The 16,958-nt window shown below is 50.2% G+C and overlaps 1 protein-coding gene across 2 annotated transcripts in view; it reads left to right on the forward strand.

The window, feature by feature from the left end:
• The first annotated feature begins 894 nt into the window (after positions 1 to 894).
• Positions 895 to 16,958, forward strand: part of ZC3H7B (zinc finger CCCH-type containing 7B) — a 54,018-nt gene continuing 37,954 nt past the window's right edge. For both annotated transcript variants that reach the window (XM_089921366.1, XM_022596525.3), the window contains exon 1: positions 895 to 1,150. The gene's annotated coding sequence lies outside the window, so the exon portion shown is untranslated. The remainder of the gene's footprint in view (positions 1,151 to 16,958) is intronic.

Here is a 16,958-nt window from a genome sequence, read left to right on the forward strand (position 1 = left end):
TTGTGAGAATTAAATAGGCAAACTGTGCCAGTTTCTGGTCCCTCCTAGCATCTACCACAGCGTGTTTAAAATTTATCTCAGCGATGTATCTCCAGTCCCTAAGATTTTCTGGCACAAATGTGGAAAAGATAACATTTGTAAAGATAAAATCTTTACAAATCTCACAGCTAATCCTCAATAAATAAATTAATATATATATACACACACATATATAGGTACATATATAGGCATATATATAGGTATATATATGTACCTATATACACATATACATACATATGTGTGTGTGTGCGTGTAAAATGAAGAGGGTAGAGAACTCTCAGGAATCCACGGGGCAGGTGGTGGTAGGGTGGGATGACACCGTATTTGGAATCCGAAGCTCTGGATTCAAATCCAACCTGGACCTGGCCAGCTCTGTGTCAGTGCCAGGGATGCTGACAGCCAGTTTCTCCTTTGGTGATCTCCCCTTACCTTCTGGGTCTTCTAAGCAGCCTCAAATCCTTTCGGGAAAGATCCCATACATACAACAACAGTCGAGGGAGGTCCTGATTCCTCTCTGAGCCTTTGGTCCTTATCCTTGAAAAGGTCACAAGGCATCTAGGGTTTTGGGGAGCCTTCACTGAAAGCATCTGGAAACCCCGGGGGGCTCTTTACATACATGAGGAAGGGCGGAGGCGCTGAGTTAGAACAGCATCAGCCCAGAAATGCAGAATTGCCAAAAGAAAAGCCCCAAGAGGGAAGGACACTTTCTAAGAAGATAAAGGTGAATTCCAGGCATGAGCTTTCCAAGGGGAAGGGGGACTTCCCCGCCCCCTCCGCCCCCAGGTGCTCAGCCCGCGCCGCCCACCCCCGGCGCCCGGCTAGGGGAGCCGCGCTCTAGGACCCGAGGAGGAAGAACTGCTGGGAGACGGTGCCTCCAGCGGGTGCTGCCGCGAGCGGCCGGCCGAGGGGGCTGGAAATGAAAGTAAAGCTCTCCGGAGCCACATGGACGGAGCTGCCGGGGCGGCGGCGCCGGGAGCAGGATGCTGCCGCCCGTAATTAAATAGCATTTACTCTTATTATTACTAATAATAATAACGTAATCATACCTCTAGTCATAGCATACCATTTATCGGGCTCGGCGCAGGCCCGCGGGGAGCGGAGCCCGGCCGAGGTGAGTGAGTGCTGCGCGCGGCCCGAGCCCCGCGGGGCAGAGGCCGGGGCCCGACCGCGAACCGGCGGCCGGCTCTGGAGGGCTCGGGGCGCCCGGGGGCCGCGCCGGGCTGGGAGGAGGTGCGGAAAGCCCTGGCCAGGCCGGAGCTGCGCGGGGACACCCGGAGAGTGCATTTTGCAAAAATGAATAGTCCCCCAACCCCCCTTTCCTTCTTTTTTGGGCTCCCCCTCCCGGCCCCCGTGCCCTGCCCCAAAGTTTCAAAGTTATTGTGCTGCCGGGGGCACCTGCCGCTGGGAGATTTGGCTGCCTCTGCAACCCCCCGAGGGGTGTCTTGGAACTAATTGCGTGGGGGGCTCTCTCCTGGGCGTCCGAAGCTTTGGGGTGTGCGGATGCTTTGCCGGTTCCCGCGGTGGGGTTCGAGGCGATTGGCGGGGGCGTCGCTGGCAACGCGCCCCTTCCTTTTGTGTGCGCCTTGGCCCCGCAGCGCCGGGAGTTGGAGGGACCGCAGCCGCCGACGGGCCGCCCCTGCCGGCTGCGGCGGTCACGCGAGCCCGGGGATCCGGGGCCTGCGGCCCGGCCCGGGGGAGAGGGCGGCAGGAAAGGGGGGCGCGGTCTGAGGGGTGCATTTCCGGTCGCGGGATCAGTCCCTGGGCTCAGGCCTGCGAGGGGTCCGTCGTCCTACCAGGGGCGCACAGGGGCTGCGGGGGACAGCTACAGCGCCTGGGGGGCGCCCCCGGGAGATGAGTGCACGCGAGCCACCCACCCCGGCCTCGGACTCCCCTCCTGCCCTCCGTGGGCCTCAGGGACTCCTCCCGGCCTGCTCCTTCCTTTCCCCGATTTCCTCTTAAAATCTGTCTGGCTCGGATATTTATAAGGTGCCCGGTTTGGGGGTCTTTCACAGAGACAAAGCAGTATTCCCAGGGGAAAAAAATCAGGATTCACTCTGATAGACTCTGATGGGTGTGATACCTACATGGCATTAATGGGTAAGAATAGGGGCTGGAGAAGGAATGGAGGGGCTGGAGAAGGGGCCTGGGCCCAGATTGAGGGACTGTGGTGTCCACATCAGCTTTGTCAGGGATTTCATTTCTCTGGGATTGCTTACTGGGACTTTTGTTTCCTGGGTACAACACTTTGAACTCCAACTTCTTAGCATTTTCCTCAGTGCCTGCAATTCATCCAGTCCCATGAAAACAGCAGAATGCAGATCCTTGGATTTTCACACAAATGTGATAATTATAGTACATTTAGCAGCTAGTGGACACAAAATTCCAGCAGAATCTTTAATTCTACTACCAAGACTTAGACCCCCTCTCCCCCCACATACTACCATACCCACCTTGGTCATCTTTCCCCATTTTCACTTTCCGTGGAAATTGGACTGCAAGCTAGAAATGATGCCCAGCCAATCGCAGTTGGAATAGGTTTGTGGTGTGGGCTTCCTTGAGCTGGGAAGGAGAAACCTGTGTCCAGGAGGGCTGAGATCTGAAGGTAGGAGAGAGATTTTGTGAGCCCTGAGGTGGGACGAGGTTCCATGGATGCTGTGAATTCTAGGCTCTTGGCTTTTTGTTTAGGATGAACAGTTAAGAATGTGGGTTTGGGTGGATTATTTGGGGCTAAGAGCTGGGCTCTTGAGTCTTAGGTATAGGAAAGTTGAGGCATCAGTAGGTTTGGATTTGAAAATCTGAAAATAATAATCCCTTAAATAGCACTTTTTAGTTTATAACAAAAGGGCTTTCACATATGCTGGCTCATCTGTCCTCCATAGCAACCATGTCAGCTCGACATTTTTCAGTCCTCATTTTCCAGATGAGAAACCTGAGGCTTAGAGAGTTGAAGGTTCTCCCTGGAAGGTCACATAACAGAGCTAGGATTCCCACCTGGTTTTCTGCCTCCAAATCTTCACCTTCTCCCAGAGTCCTGGCTACCTTAGCAAGTTACTTTTCAAGCGCTTCTTGTGAGCACAGTGCGATGCTGTGGGGCAGGCTTGGGTTGAGTTTGCCACTTAGAGGCCGGTTGGGAAGAGAAAGTTAACTAGCGAACCAATGAGAGAACAAGGAAATGGTCAATACTAGGGTCAATGCGGTGGGAGTGGAGAGAAGAGAGAGCTCTCAGGGTAACCTGGAAAAGTTAGGGAAGGCTTCCTTCGGCAGGTGGGTCTTGAGCTTGAAAGAATGGGGATGCTTGGCTGGGGTGGAGAAGAGGTAGGGGATTCTGGGCTCACGACAATTGCTTCCGCTGTGGGAGGTTGACGTACATTCTGGCTAATTCTTACAGTGGCTCCTTGAGGGGTGAGCATTATTATCTCCATCTCACAGCTGAACACACTGAGGAACACATGATTTATGTGGCTGGCCCAAGATCACCTGGCTGGATTTGAAGCCAGTCCTGGGTGACTGTTAAGTGTGCTGCATGGCGTCAGAATTGGACCACCTCCATCCCAAATATGTAGAGAAGAACAGAGACCAGGACAGTTTGAACTGGCAAATGTTCCGGGGGTGGGGGCTTAAGCTAAAATGTCAGCAGGCTCCCCAAGGCCAGGGATTTTTAATGAACCAGCCCTGTGCCCCATGGCCTCGCAGGTACTCTCAGGAGGTTTCTGGAAGCCTGACTGCAGAAGGCAGAATGGTGGTGGAAGGAAGACTGAGCCCTGAGTGTGGAGATCGGAGTTCAGTTCCTAGTGCCTGCCAGTGCCTGGCTTGACGCCACGGAGGAGCTTGTGGCTTGGAAAGGAGAAAGATATGGATGATTAACCTGAGCTTCCCAAGGACAGGAACTGGATCTGATTCACCCTCTGTGTCCCAGGCCCCCGTGGAGGTGCCAGGAGGACGCATTCAGCCATTTTGTTGTCAAATTGAATTATGTCCCAGTGTAGAGGAAGAAGATTTCTTTTGCCCTGGGGGGTGGAAGGTCTTCTGAGAAGAAGTGCCATTTAAATATTTGAAAGATGGGTTGAGGGCTTCCCTGGTGGCGCAGTGGTTAAGAATCTGCCTGCCAATGCAGGGGACACTGGTTCGAACCCTGGTTGGGAAGATCCCACGTGCCGTGGAGCAACTAAGCCCGTGTGCCACAACTACTGAGCCGGCGCTCTAGAGCCCGCGAGCCACAACTACTGAAGCCCACGTGCCTGGAGCCTGTGCTCCGCAATAAGAGAAGCCACCGCAATGAGAAGCCTGCGCACCACAACAAAGAGTAGCCCCTGCTCGCCGCAACTAGAGAAAGCCCGCGTGCAGCAACGAAGACCCAACACAGCCAAAAATAAATAAATACAATAAATTTTTTAAAAAATTTAAAAAAAAAGAAAGATGGGTTGAGAAAGGCCAGAGAAAGGGCATTCTAAGGAGAGGCACTGAGCTGGACAAAGGCAGGGTGGTGTGAAGTAAGAACAGGCAGATCATCTGGTACAGCCACGGTGCAGGTGGCAGGTGTGAGTTCAGGTTCACGTCAGGCTCTGCCACTGTGGTCCCTTGGGTTCTCCAGGCCCAAGTTTCCTTTTCTGAAAATGAGCCCTGAGGTTTGATGATGTTTGGTGGTAACCTCTGGGAGGAGCCCAAGTGCCCGGGGATCGGGACAGGAGACTCAGATGAGAGGAACTAGAGGGGTTTAAAATTTTTTAGTAACTTAACAAACACCAATCCAGCAATTAGCTAGTGGCCAGCTGTCATGAGTGGTTTCTCCTAGATGAGCTTATTCAATCTTTATGATAGCCCTATAGGTGGGCGCTATAATTGTCCCCATTTTACAGATGAAGAAACTGTGGCACAGAGAGGTTAAGTGACATCGTGTAAGTGACAGAGCTGGAGGGCAAACCCGGGCAGTTTGGCTCTTGAGCTGGCCCAGTGGAGGACTAGGTAAGCCTGGGAGGGAGGGAGGCAGGAGGCTGACGGGGCTGGTGGTGATAAGGTGAGACAGCAGAAGGTGGAGGTATCCTCTGAGGAAGTCTGGCTGCAGCCTCAACTGGAGCCTCAGCTGGGGTTGATGAAGTGACTGCTACGTGTCAGCTCCCAGGAGTCTCCACAGAAGCCAGTTCCTTTCATCACATTTAATGGCCCATAGAAAACAGGCTCGTTTTCCTTTCTCTGTTATCACCAGCTATGGGGCTCCTTCCCACCTTATTTATTTCTCCTAGTAAGTCTGTTTCTTTGCAGGTGCCCTGATGGCTTCTGCAGGTGTGTTAGCGCTGTTTCCCCATCAGGCTGTGGAGGCGCAGAGGGAAGGGGCGGCAGCATTTCTGCATCCAGGAGACATCTCTAGTTGACTTCAGTTCCGTGGCAATTCCCGAGCCCCGAATCAGAGGCTGAGACCCGGGCCTGATGGTGACAATGGCAGTAGCGACAGCAGCCACCATGTCTGGAATGCGGCCGTGTGCCGGCTGTGTGCTTGTGCTTTCTGCGCTTTCTCTTACTGAATCCGCTTAACGACTCTTTGAGGCAGGAACAACTCTTAACAGCCCCATTTTGCAGGTGGGGAGACTGAGGTTCCAAGATCACACAGCTGAGGTAGAGCAGGGGGTCAGAGGGAGCCAGGCCTGCTGGACTCCCGAGTCCGAGGTCTTAGCCGTCCTGCAGGAGAGATGCTGTCAAGCTATTTCAGTCTCCATGGAGCTCTTTTCTTATCTGTCTGGAAACCCTAATGATCTAACATTTGTATCGTGCTTTTGCCCACAGTCTCTCATTAATCCTTATGATAATCTTTCAAGGTGAAAGAGGTCTCTGTTTTTCAGAAGAAACCCAAGGGGCCACCCACCCCTCAGTTCTTCCTGTCTTGTCCACACCATGACTCAGAGAGGGAACCGGGTATCAGATTCCCTGACACTGAGAGCTGGGGTCAGCCAGCGAGAATCCATTGAGCACTTCCTTGAGGGCTGCGGGCAAGGTCGAGGCTCTGACCCTTCTGGGCTTTTCAGAGGCTCATCTAAGCTCTTGTTCTCTGGAGCATTCCATGTCATACCCTGTCCCTTTGCAGGCAGAGGAACACAGGGCAGGGAGTCCAAAGTCCTGCCTTTCGTTCAGTCCCAGCACACACTTGCTGCATGAGTTGGGGCACCATCATCCTGTCATTCCTGGCCTCAGTCTCCTGTTCTGAAAAATGGCCTTGCTGATTCAGTCCCGTCTGCCTCAGGTTTGCTCTGAAACTTAAATGAAGGAACTTTGAAAGCTATAAAGACCACCCGGTGTGAGGGCATGGTTGTGATTGCCATGAACATTTAATAACATCCAGAGTGTTCCTGAATCTTCTCTACTGCTCACCTTGATCCAGGCCTGGACCGCTGCAGTAGCCTCCTAACTAATCTGACACCTTCCCCTCTTGTCGTCCATCCTCAACACAGCAGCCAAGTGGATCTTCTCAAGAGCAAGACCCTGTCACTCCTCTGCTGAAAACCTTCCAGTGGTTTCCTGGCACACATAGAGCACAGTGCTGGCTCTCCAGCTTGGCCCATGTGTAGCTCTCTGACCAGCCTCAGCCTGTCCCTTGCCCCTTCCTTCCTGCTTGGCCTGCCCTCACTTCAGTACTGCAGCCTCATTGGCCTTCTGTCTTTTCCTTGAATATTCTAAGTTTCTTCCCACCTCAGGGCCATTGTCTTCGCCATAGCCTGTGCGAGGTGTGCCCTTACCCCCCTCCCACGTTCCTGTGACTGGATCCTAATTGTCCCTTTTAAGTGCCACCTCCTTGGAAGGGCCTTCACTAAGCTCCCAGCCCACCCCCCTCTCCATCATTCCCTGCCACGTTTCCTATTTTAGTTTCTTTGTAACTCTTTTTTTTTTTTTTTTTGTGGTTCGCGGGCCTCTCACTGTAGTGGCCTCTCCCGCTGCGGAGCACAGGCTCCGGATGTGCAGGCTCAGCGGCCATGGCCCACGGGCCCAGCCGCTCCACGGCATGTGGGATCTTCCTGGACCGGGGCATGAACCTGTGTCCCCTGCATCGGCAGGCGGACTCCCAACCACTGCGCCACCAGGGAAGCCCTCTTTGTAACTCTTAACTGTATCATTACTTGTGCATTTAACACTGGCCTTTTTATTTGTCTTTCTGTGCATGGACCACAAGCTGTCCAAGGCCAGGGACTTCATTAACCTTGTTCTCCCAGCATCTGGCAGAGCCCATTGCCCACAAAGGCGTCCTGTGGTTATTTGTTGAGTAAATGAATAATAGTAGCAGGGTGGTCCAGAGCAGCCCTTGCCAGAAAAGAGTGGCCTAGAAGGAAACTGCAAAGAAATTGGGGTTGACTGATTGAAAAGTACTTACAGGATAATTTTGAAAGTTGCCAAGTATTCTCTGATGGTGCCCCGTTCAGCAGAAACACAAATTTCGGACCTCCTCTGGGTGTGTGTGTGTGTGTGTGTAGGCGGAGGGGACTATGTAAATCTACAAAATAGTCTTGGAAGGTGGATATCATTAGCTCCATCTTGTAAATGACAAAAAAGAGGCTCAGGCTGATTCCCTGAAAGCTAGCATGGGACAGGGCTGGGACTGGAACCGGCTCAGGACCCTCTGCAGAGCAGCCCATGAAACTCTTGGTGCCCAGGTGGGGATTTCTCCTCCCATGAACAGGAGCAGTGACTTCAAATTGCTCAGAAAAAAAAAAAAAAAAAAAAAAAAAAGAATGGTAACCAGTCACTCTGAGCTCTGGACTCTGGGCAAGCTCTGTTTTTTTTTTTATTTTTATTTTTTAACAGTGAGCTTCTGTTACTTTTCTAGTATATATATAAAAGAGTTACTGTTTAAATGTCTCACTTTAGCAGCCTAGCAGGTGGGTCTTGGAGGTGGAGAAGCAGGAGTAGAGCTTGGGCCCCTGGAGAAAGATGTGGGTTTGAACCCTTCTGTGCAGTTGGGCCCTTAGGTTGTTGCGAACAAGAAAGACAAGATGAAGAAAGTAAAAGCCTCTTTGGGGGACTTCCCTGGTGGCACTGGGGTACTTCCCTGGTGGCACAGTGGTTGAGAATCTGCCTGCCAATGCAGTGGACACGGGTTTGAGCCCTGGTCCGGGAAAATCCCACATGCCGCAGAGCAACTAAGCCCGTGCGCCACAACTACTGAGCCTGCGCTCTAGAGCCCACGAGCCACAACTACTGAGCCCGCGTGCCACAACTACTGAAGCCCCTGTGCCTAGAGCCCGTGCTCCGCAACAAGAGAAGCCACTGCAATGAGAAGCCCGTGCACCGCAACGAAGAGTAGCCCCTGCTCCCTGCAACCAGAGAAAGCCCGCGTGGAGCAACAAAGACCCAACACAGCCAAAAATAAATAACAAAAAAAAAAGCCCTTTGGAACCAGAATGCTGTGGGAGGGTGGAGATTACGCTTTGCAGCTGACTCTTAGTTTGGCTTATAGTGGGGCCGTGGAGGGGGCCTGGGGGAAGTTTCTTGAACTTTGGTTTCTATTCAAGGTGGCCAGTTAAAAGAAACAAACTGCAGGTTGCTGAGGCCTGCGGGTATCCATTGCGTGTTCATTTCTGGACAGATGTTCCTGGTGGAGCCTGGAGGTGCCAGTACCTGCAGCCTCCTTCCCATGCAGCAGTGTGGCCTTGGGCAAGTCACAGATCCCTCCAAGCCTCATTTAAAAAAAAAAAAAAAAAAAGTATTTTTGCAAGTCTCGCTTTTTGGTGGAAAGTGGGGATAATAGCACCTACTTTTGAGATTACTGTAGGGATAAATAACCTGATTCCTGAGAGCAGGGCTTCTCAAGCACCTTTGTACTGCAGACTTATCAGGCAGCCTGGGGAAGCCCATGCATGCCGTCTCAGAATACTCTTTTTTTTTCTTTTTCTTTTTTTTTTGCGGTACGTGGGCCTCTCACTGTTGTGGCCTCTCCCGCTGCGGAGCACAGGCTCCGGACGCACAGGCTCAGCGGCCATGGCTCACGGGCCCAGCCGCTCCGCGGCATGTGGGATCTTCCAGACCGGAGCACGAACCCATGTCCTCTGCATCGGCAGGCAGACTCTCAACCACTGCGCCACCAGGGAAGCCCCTCAGAATACTCTTTTTAAATGCATAAAGTAAAATACACAGGATTACAAAGGAAACCAATTCTCTTGAACTACAGCTGGGCTTTTACATCAATGCACTAAAAAATAAGATCTGCAGTGAGTCTAATGTAACTACTGTAGTTTTGAAGTTGTGGTGAGCGTGAACAATATTTTGTTGTGTCCGCAGTAGCTGAAATTTGACAGGGAAAAAGCTGTGTTTTCTTGTGCTGACACTACTGAGTGTATTGCCTACATTCATAATCGAGTGGAATGTTAAATATCAGGTAGGAGTTAGTGAAAAAACTTGCAAATGTTTTCCCAGACCCCTGAAGAAAGGTCACATACCCCTGAATTCTCTCTCTGGGCCCCAGGTTCAAAACCCCTGCCATAGAAGGTGCTTCACGCCCAGCAGGTAGCCTCCAGAAGTGAGCTGAGACCCCTCCCTGACCTCCTTGGAGCAGAGGGTCCTCGGGCTCCATGCAGACCCAGAAAGCTGATGAGTGAGGTCGGGGACTGTGAAATTAAAGCCTTCCTGGTCTCTCGGAGTAAGCCATCGAGGGCCTGGTGAGTCAGGAGAAGTACCAGGCGTGGAGATGACGTAAGCTCAGGTGGTGTTCATGCTGTGCGTGGCCCGTCTGCAGGGTGCACTGGGGCAGGTGAGTGCTTGGGGTGGGGGGGTGGGGTGCAGTGTGAGTCTAGGCTGAAGGCGGCCTGTGGGGGTGAGGGAGCAATTTTGAGTCAGGAGGTGACACTGCGTGGTCTCCAGAGTCCAACTACCAGAGTTCAAAGCCCAGCTCTGTCACTTAGTAACTAACCCTGGCCGGTCACTTCACCTCTTTGTGCCTTGGTTTCCTCATCTGTAAAATAAGGATGATAGTAGTACTTTCTTAAGGGGTGTTATGAGGATTAAGTATTATACTTAAAGCTCTTAGAATAATACCTGGTAAGAGAAAGTGCTTAATAAATGATGACTGAGGGATTTCCCTGGCGGTCCAGTGGTTAGGACTCCATGCTGTCACTGCCCAAGGGCCCGGGTTCCATCCCTGGTTGGGGAACTAAGATCCCGCAGGCCACGCGGTATGCCAAAAAAAAAAAAAAAGATTACTGAAACCCACATCTTCACTGTTATTCTAGGATTTATGAGACTCCACTTACTCAGAATATGTTTCTCTGTTCTGCTCAGAGATGAATCAGACCCAGCTTCTGGCTTCAAGGAGCTCCTAGTTTAGGGCGAGAATGGGAACATTAACTAGGATCGGTGCAGTGCTTGTGAGCTTGGGGTGCTGTGCAAAGGCGGGGTTTGGGGAAGGAAGGCTTCCTGGTAGAGGAGCCACCTCAGCTGAGGTTTTTTTTTTTCTAATTTGTTAATCCTCTTATTTATTTATTTTTTGGCTGCATTGGGTCTTCGTTGCTGCGTGGTCTCTAGTTGCAGCAAGCGGGGTCTACTCTTTGTTGCGGCACGTGGACTTCTCATTGCGGTGGCTTTTCTTGTTGTGGAGCACAGGCTCTAGGCACGCGGTCTTCAGTAGTTGTGGCTCGTGGGCTCAGTAGTTGTGGCTCGCGGGCTCTAGAGCACAGTCTCAGTAGTTGTGGTACACGGGCTTAGTGGCTCCATGGCATGTGCGATCTTCCCGGACCAGGGCTCGAACCCGTGTCCCCTGCGTTGGCAGGCGGATTCTTAACTACTGCGCCACCAGGGAAGCCCTACAGCTGAGCTTTAAAGAAGCACTGGGCATTAGGGTTGTTCCAGGAAGAGCGGGCAGCTTGAACGGGAAGCTGGATGCTCCAAAGTTGCTGGAGTGTCACATTCCAGGCCTGGCCGTGGGTGGGTGCTGTGTGACCTGGATGAGCAGCTTGGCCTTTGTCCTCCTGGTAGTGGGTGTCATGCAAGGTTTGGTTTGTTTTCTAACTTTCTTCACAGGAAGTTACAAAAATGGTAACAAAGAGTTCCCTTCACCCAGCTTCCCTTGACGGTGATATACAGCCAATATACATGATCAAAACCGGAAAACTGGCATTGGTACATTAGTGGACTACAGAGCTTATTCACTTTCCGCCTTTTCTTAAACCTACATTCATTTGTGCGTGTGCAGGCACCTGGGAGGGTTTTGATGTCGCACGGGGGAGTGACGTTGACATGTATGTCGGATACCCCTGACCACCAAATGGCAGCAGATTGGAGGGAGCTCGATGGAGGCTGCTGGCCAGAGATGATGAGGGCCTGCTAGTGGAGATGATGGGAGGTGAAGGTGGAAGGAATTGGAGATTGAGAACAGGATGGCGGTCGGATCTAGGACTAGAGTTGGGGAATAATGGTGGAGGAGCAGGATTAGGGGAGAAGCTGCTGAGTTAAGTTTGGGATGTGTTGAGTGAGAAGAACACCCAGCCCAACCGGGATGGGCGCCAGGGAGGACTTTCTGGACACAGAGGCATCCAAGCTGGGTCTTAAAGGATGAGTAGGAGTTGGCTGGGGGCGGGCTGGGGAGGAGGAGGGCGTTCCACGTAGAGGGTTCAGGATGAGGAAAGGCACAGAGGTCCTCCACAGTCTGGGGATTGGACATCTGGGTAAGCGCTTCCCAGAAGGTAAGAGATGTGAATCTGAAATACTGGGGAGGGGGTGAGCCTGGTGGGAGGAATAGATTTGTGAGTCACTGACATGACTCATGAGATCATGAAATGCAAGAGCTCATCTGGGGAGAGCATGTCAAGTGAGGAGAGCACCGTCCCTTAACTGGAAGACCTGGGCAGAGGCGTGGAGGGCCAGCAGACGCAGCCAGGGGTCCTAGAAAAGACCAGTAAAAAGCTGTCCCCCACTGGACTCAGCATATCGGAGGCCCCTGGGACGGGGAGGACCCTTGGCGGCACCCTCAGTGGAGTGGGCACGGGCTTGCTGGGAGTAGGAAGTGAGGATGTGGGAACAGCATAGACAACCCTTTCACGAAATGTGACCAAGAGGCGGAGGGGATAAATTAGGAGATTGGCACTGACATATACACGCTACTGTATATAAAATAGGTAACTAAGAAGAACCTGCTGTAGGGCACAGGGAACTCCCCTCAGTACTCTGTAATGGCCTATATGGGAAAAGAATCTAAAAAAAAAAAGGGTGGATATATGTGTATGTACAACTGATTCATTTTGCTATACACCTGAAACTAACACAACATTGTAAACTATACTCCAATAAAAATTTTTTTTAAATGTGACCAAGAAAGGGAATCAAGGTTGTGCTAGCCAGAAGGGGATTCAGGAGCAGAGGAGGGAATTATTTCGGGGGTGGGGGAGTCTTGAGCATGATGACACACTCAGGGTCCTGGGGCTGGCTCTGATTACTTAATGGGCGACAGTAAGGGTAATTATGGTGATGTGTGTGGGCCCTGGGGCCAGGCTGCTAGGGTTTGAATCCCAGGTCTACCTTGTTTCAGCTGTGTGACCTTGGGCAAGTCACTTGACTTCTCTGTGCCTCTGTTTCCTCCTCCACAAAATGAGGATGATAGCAGTCCCTATCTCATAGGATTGTGCAATCCTTAAGGAAGGTATTATGTGTATAGGGATCATGACAGCCCCTGGAACATGGTAGCCACTCAGGAAATGTTAATATTATTACCTGATTGTGAATTTATCTCGGTCTCAGTTTTTCTCATTTATTTATTCAACACTCATTCATTCTTATCTAGGTAATGCTTGGATTGGGTGAGTTGATACACATTCATCCATTTCTTTTTCATCCAAACCACCATTTCCTGAGCACTTCCTCTGTGTCAAGCATGGGCCAGACGTTGAGATTTTGGAGGGGCTAGCACAGTCCCTGCCTGGTCTGATGAAGATCTGAGTCTTTAAAATTCTGTCATTTTCAAACCCTTCTCCAAAATGGAAAAAACAATGTGTTTCCTTCATGGTTCTCAGGTCAACGGTTTGGTCTTTTTCTTGGGAAGAACAGTCCATGGACATTTTGGCAGTCCTGGAGCACTGGGCTTAAAATCAGGCTACTGGTTCCCATTTGGCCCCTGTCCTACTGTTGGCCTGATGTCAGTCATCTCATTTTGTATTTTAGATTACAAGGCTAATACTTGCTCTCTGCAAAAAGTCCAAACCATGGTGAGGTATATAAAGCAGAAAGGAAAGTGGTCTGTTGCCTCTTGGCAGATCCCAGTTCCCAGAGAGAACCAGTTAAATTGGAGAATATTCTCTCACACAGAGGTAATCATACAACCCAGAATGTTCTGAAATCTGCTTTTTTCCTTTCTCAACCACGTACAGAGACATCTCCATGACAGTACATATAGATTCAATAGCTGTATTGTATTCCATAATGCAAGTGATTGATTAAGCTAATTCTCTGCTGGTGGACATTAAGGTTGCTTCTAGTTTTTTTCTCTTTAAAAAAAAAAAAAAAGAATCCCTGGGGACTTCCCTGGTGGTCCAGGGGTTAAGACTCCGTGCTCCCAATGCAGCGGGCCCGGGTTTGATCGCTGGTCAGGGAACTAGATCCGCATGCCTGCAACTAAGAGCCTGCATGCCGTAACTAAAAATTCCACATGCTTAAACTAAAAGGTCCCGCACGCTTCAACGAAGATCCGGCACGCAGCAGTGAAGATCCTGAGTGCCGCAGCTAAGACCCGGTGCAGCCAAATAAATAAATAAATATATTTTTAAAATCCCTGTACAAATATAATTTGAGGGCTTGTACAAGGATTTTGGTAGGTTAACTTCTTGGAAGAGAAATTTCTGGGTCAAAGGGAAAGGGCATTTTATCATTTGGAAGGCTTTTGGCTGCAAGTAACAGAATTCCTTCCTCAAAATGGAGTTTATTAAAATCTCAAGTGATAAATGAGGGGGAGCAGTTCGTTGAGTCAGTTTATTAAACACCTTTGGGCAGTCTTTCTTTTCTGCCATCTTCTTGCTACGCTTTGCCATACAGCAGCAGGAAAAGGGATTATTTCTCCTGTCCCATTTTAAGTGTGAAGGAAGTCTTTCCCAGAAGCCCCTTAGCTGATTTCCTCTCCTTCCTATTGGCCAGGGTGATGTCACATGCCCTCGTCCAAGCCAATCCTGGCGAGGAAAAGGACTGTTACGATTGGTTTAGCCCAGTGCAGCTTCACCGGGGTACCTGGGAAAGCAACAGTATTGGGGCAGTGCCAGGGAGGAGGAAGGGGAGCTGGCTGGTGGGTAGGCAGCTTGCTCATTTTGGTAGACGTTGCTTCACAGACACCATCAGTTCACACACTCACTGTATTGGCAGTGTTGGAGAGTGCCCATTCCTCCGCCTCATCGACCTGGCTCTCTTCTCTCATTAGCCTCATGAGTGAAAAGTGTCGTCTTGTTGTTTTAACATATGGTTCTGTCATCAGTGAGTTTCTTTTCCTTTTTTTTGGCTGTGCCATGCAGCTTGTGGGATCTTAGTTCCCCAACCAGGGATCGAACCCAGGCCCCTAGCAGTGAAAGCACTGCGTCCTAACCACTGGACTGCCAGGGAATTCCCTGAGGATCGTTTATTTTTTTTTAATAAATTTATTTATTTATTTTTATTTATTTTTGGCTGCATTCAGTCTTCGTTGCTGTGCACAGGCTTTCTCTAGTTGTGGCGAGTGGGGGCTACTCTTCATTGCAGTGCACGGGCTTCTCATAGCAGTGGCTTCTCTTGTTGCAGAGCACGGGCTCTAGGCACGCAGGCTTCAGTAATTGTGGCACACAGGCTCAGTAGTTGTGGCTCGCGGGCTCTAGAGCGCAGGCTCAGTAGTTGTGGCACACGGGCTTTGTTGCTCCGCGGAATGTGGGATCTTCCTGGACCAGGGATCGAACCCCTGTCCCCTGCGTTGGCAGGCAGATTCTTAACCACTGCGCCACCAGGGAAGTCTCCCCAAGTAACTTTTCTTAATGAATTATATTTCCTGTGAATTTCCTGTTCATGTTCTTTGCCCATCTTTTAAAGTAATCATAATGATTATAAAATAAAAATAGTTGATATTAAATGTTTATCTTGTGTCAGACATCTTATTGAACCTTCACATCACCCCTTTACAGTAGATATTACTTTTCCTGTTTTAGAGGCGAGGGAAGTGAGACACCGAGAAATTAAGCAGCTTGTATGCAGCTAATAGGGAACAGATCTTGGAGTTGAACCCAGGTGTGCACCTGGGTGTGAGGTCAGGTACCATGCTGATACATTGAGGGAATCATTTTCTGTTGGCTCTAATTCACAGCTGTATTTCTGAGAAGAGCCCATTTGAGGCAGATCCATCTTGAAATTCCTAAATTATAAGAACCTGGACCCAGGGTTGGGGGACTGCCCAGCTTGGCGGTGGGAGTCTCTTTTCTGTAAAAAGGAATGAGATTTGTTTGGCTTACATGCTCCTTGCTCCTCTACCAAGTGCCCTATCTGAGTCGTGCCTGACCCTCAAGGAACTCGCCTCCCTCTTTAGCTGAGAACACATGATCTTTTTTAACCACTGTCTTAGTCTGCTCTGGCTGCTATAACGAAGTGTCATAGACTGGGCGTCTTAAACAACAGAAATTTATTTTCTCGCAGTTTTGGAGGGTGGACGACCCAGATCAAGGTGCTGGCGGATTTGGTTTCTAGTGAGAGCTCTCTTGTGCTTGCAGACAGCTGGCCGCCTTCTCACTGTGGCCTCACCTGGCCTTTCCTTGGTGATGCCTGCTTGCGGGGAGAGGGAGGGAGAACTCTCTGGTGTCTCTTCTAATAAAGACACTAATCCTAGCAGATCAGGACCCTACCCTTATAACCCCATTTAACCTTAATTACCTCCTTTGAGGCCCTATTTCCAAACAGTCACATTGGGCGTTAGGGCTTCCAACATAAGGTTTTCGGGGGACACAAACATTCCATCTATCAATTCTGCCCTTGCCTCCCCCACCAAATTCATGTTCTCATCACGTGCAAAATGGATTCATTCCATCCCGACAGCGCCCGAATTCTTAACTAATTCCAGCATCAAGTCTCAAGTTCAGAATCTCATCTGAATCCGATACGGTTAAGACTGGAGGTGTGATTCATCCTGAAGCAGAATTCCTCTCCAGCTGTGAACTTATGACACCAGACAAGTTAGAAGGTTTCAAAATACAGTGGTGGGACAGGCATGGGATAGACGTTTCCATTCCAAAAGGGATTCATCAGAAAGAGGAAAGAGGTCACAGGTTCCAGGCAAGTCCAAAGCCCAATGGGGCAAATTCCATTCGATTTTCAGGCTGGAAAAGCATCTTTGGCTTGATGCTCCCCCTTCCCGGCCCACTGGGGCACAGCATCACCCCCACAGCTCTTCCAGCACTTTGCCCCCCAAGGCTCTGGGCCTGTTGAGAAGGAGGCAGTAGCCCCACCCTTTGAAACCAAGGAGGCAGCCCTGATGATCTCTGAATTATCTTTGGGGTTATATTTCCCTTTTCTTAAAGGATAGAGCATGTTTGCAGCCAAATGGCTCTATGATCCTGTCCTGTAGAATTCCTTCCAGAAGTCCTGCAGCCTTCCTGCATTCCGTCATACAGCCTTCTCTGTCCCCTTTAGTTCAAACTGGAATTATTTCTGCTGGTATAATCCCATCTCTGTTTCTGGCTTCTGCTGCTGGCTGATTTGATGCGTGCTGATCTCCTTACCACACGGTTGTTCAGCCACACCCTAGGTGTTCTCTTCAGAACACTCCTCATTTTCTGCAAAATATGGACAAGCTGAGAATGTTCTAATTCTTCAAGCTCTGGTTCCTTTTGTTAAACGATTCCTTCTTCAATTCATCTCTCTTCTCTCGTGTTTTACCATAAGCGGTAAGGAGGACTCATGCCACAACTCCCATACCTGGCTTAGAAAGCTCCTCTGCTAAATATTGTTTCATCGCTTGC

Source organism: Delphinapterus leucas, chromosome 11 (genome assembly GCF_059928025.1).
Source record: "Delphinapterus leucas isolate spDelLeu-1000000601 "Yukka" chromosome 11, BTC_Dleu_Yukka2, whole genome shotgun sequence".
NCBI lineage: Eukaryota > Metazoa > Chordata > Mammalia > Artiodactyla > Monodontidae > Delphinapterus > Delphinapterus leucas.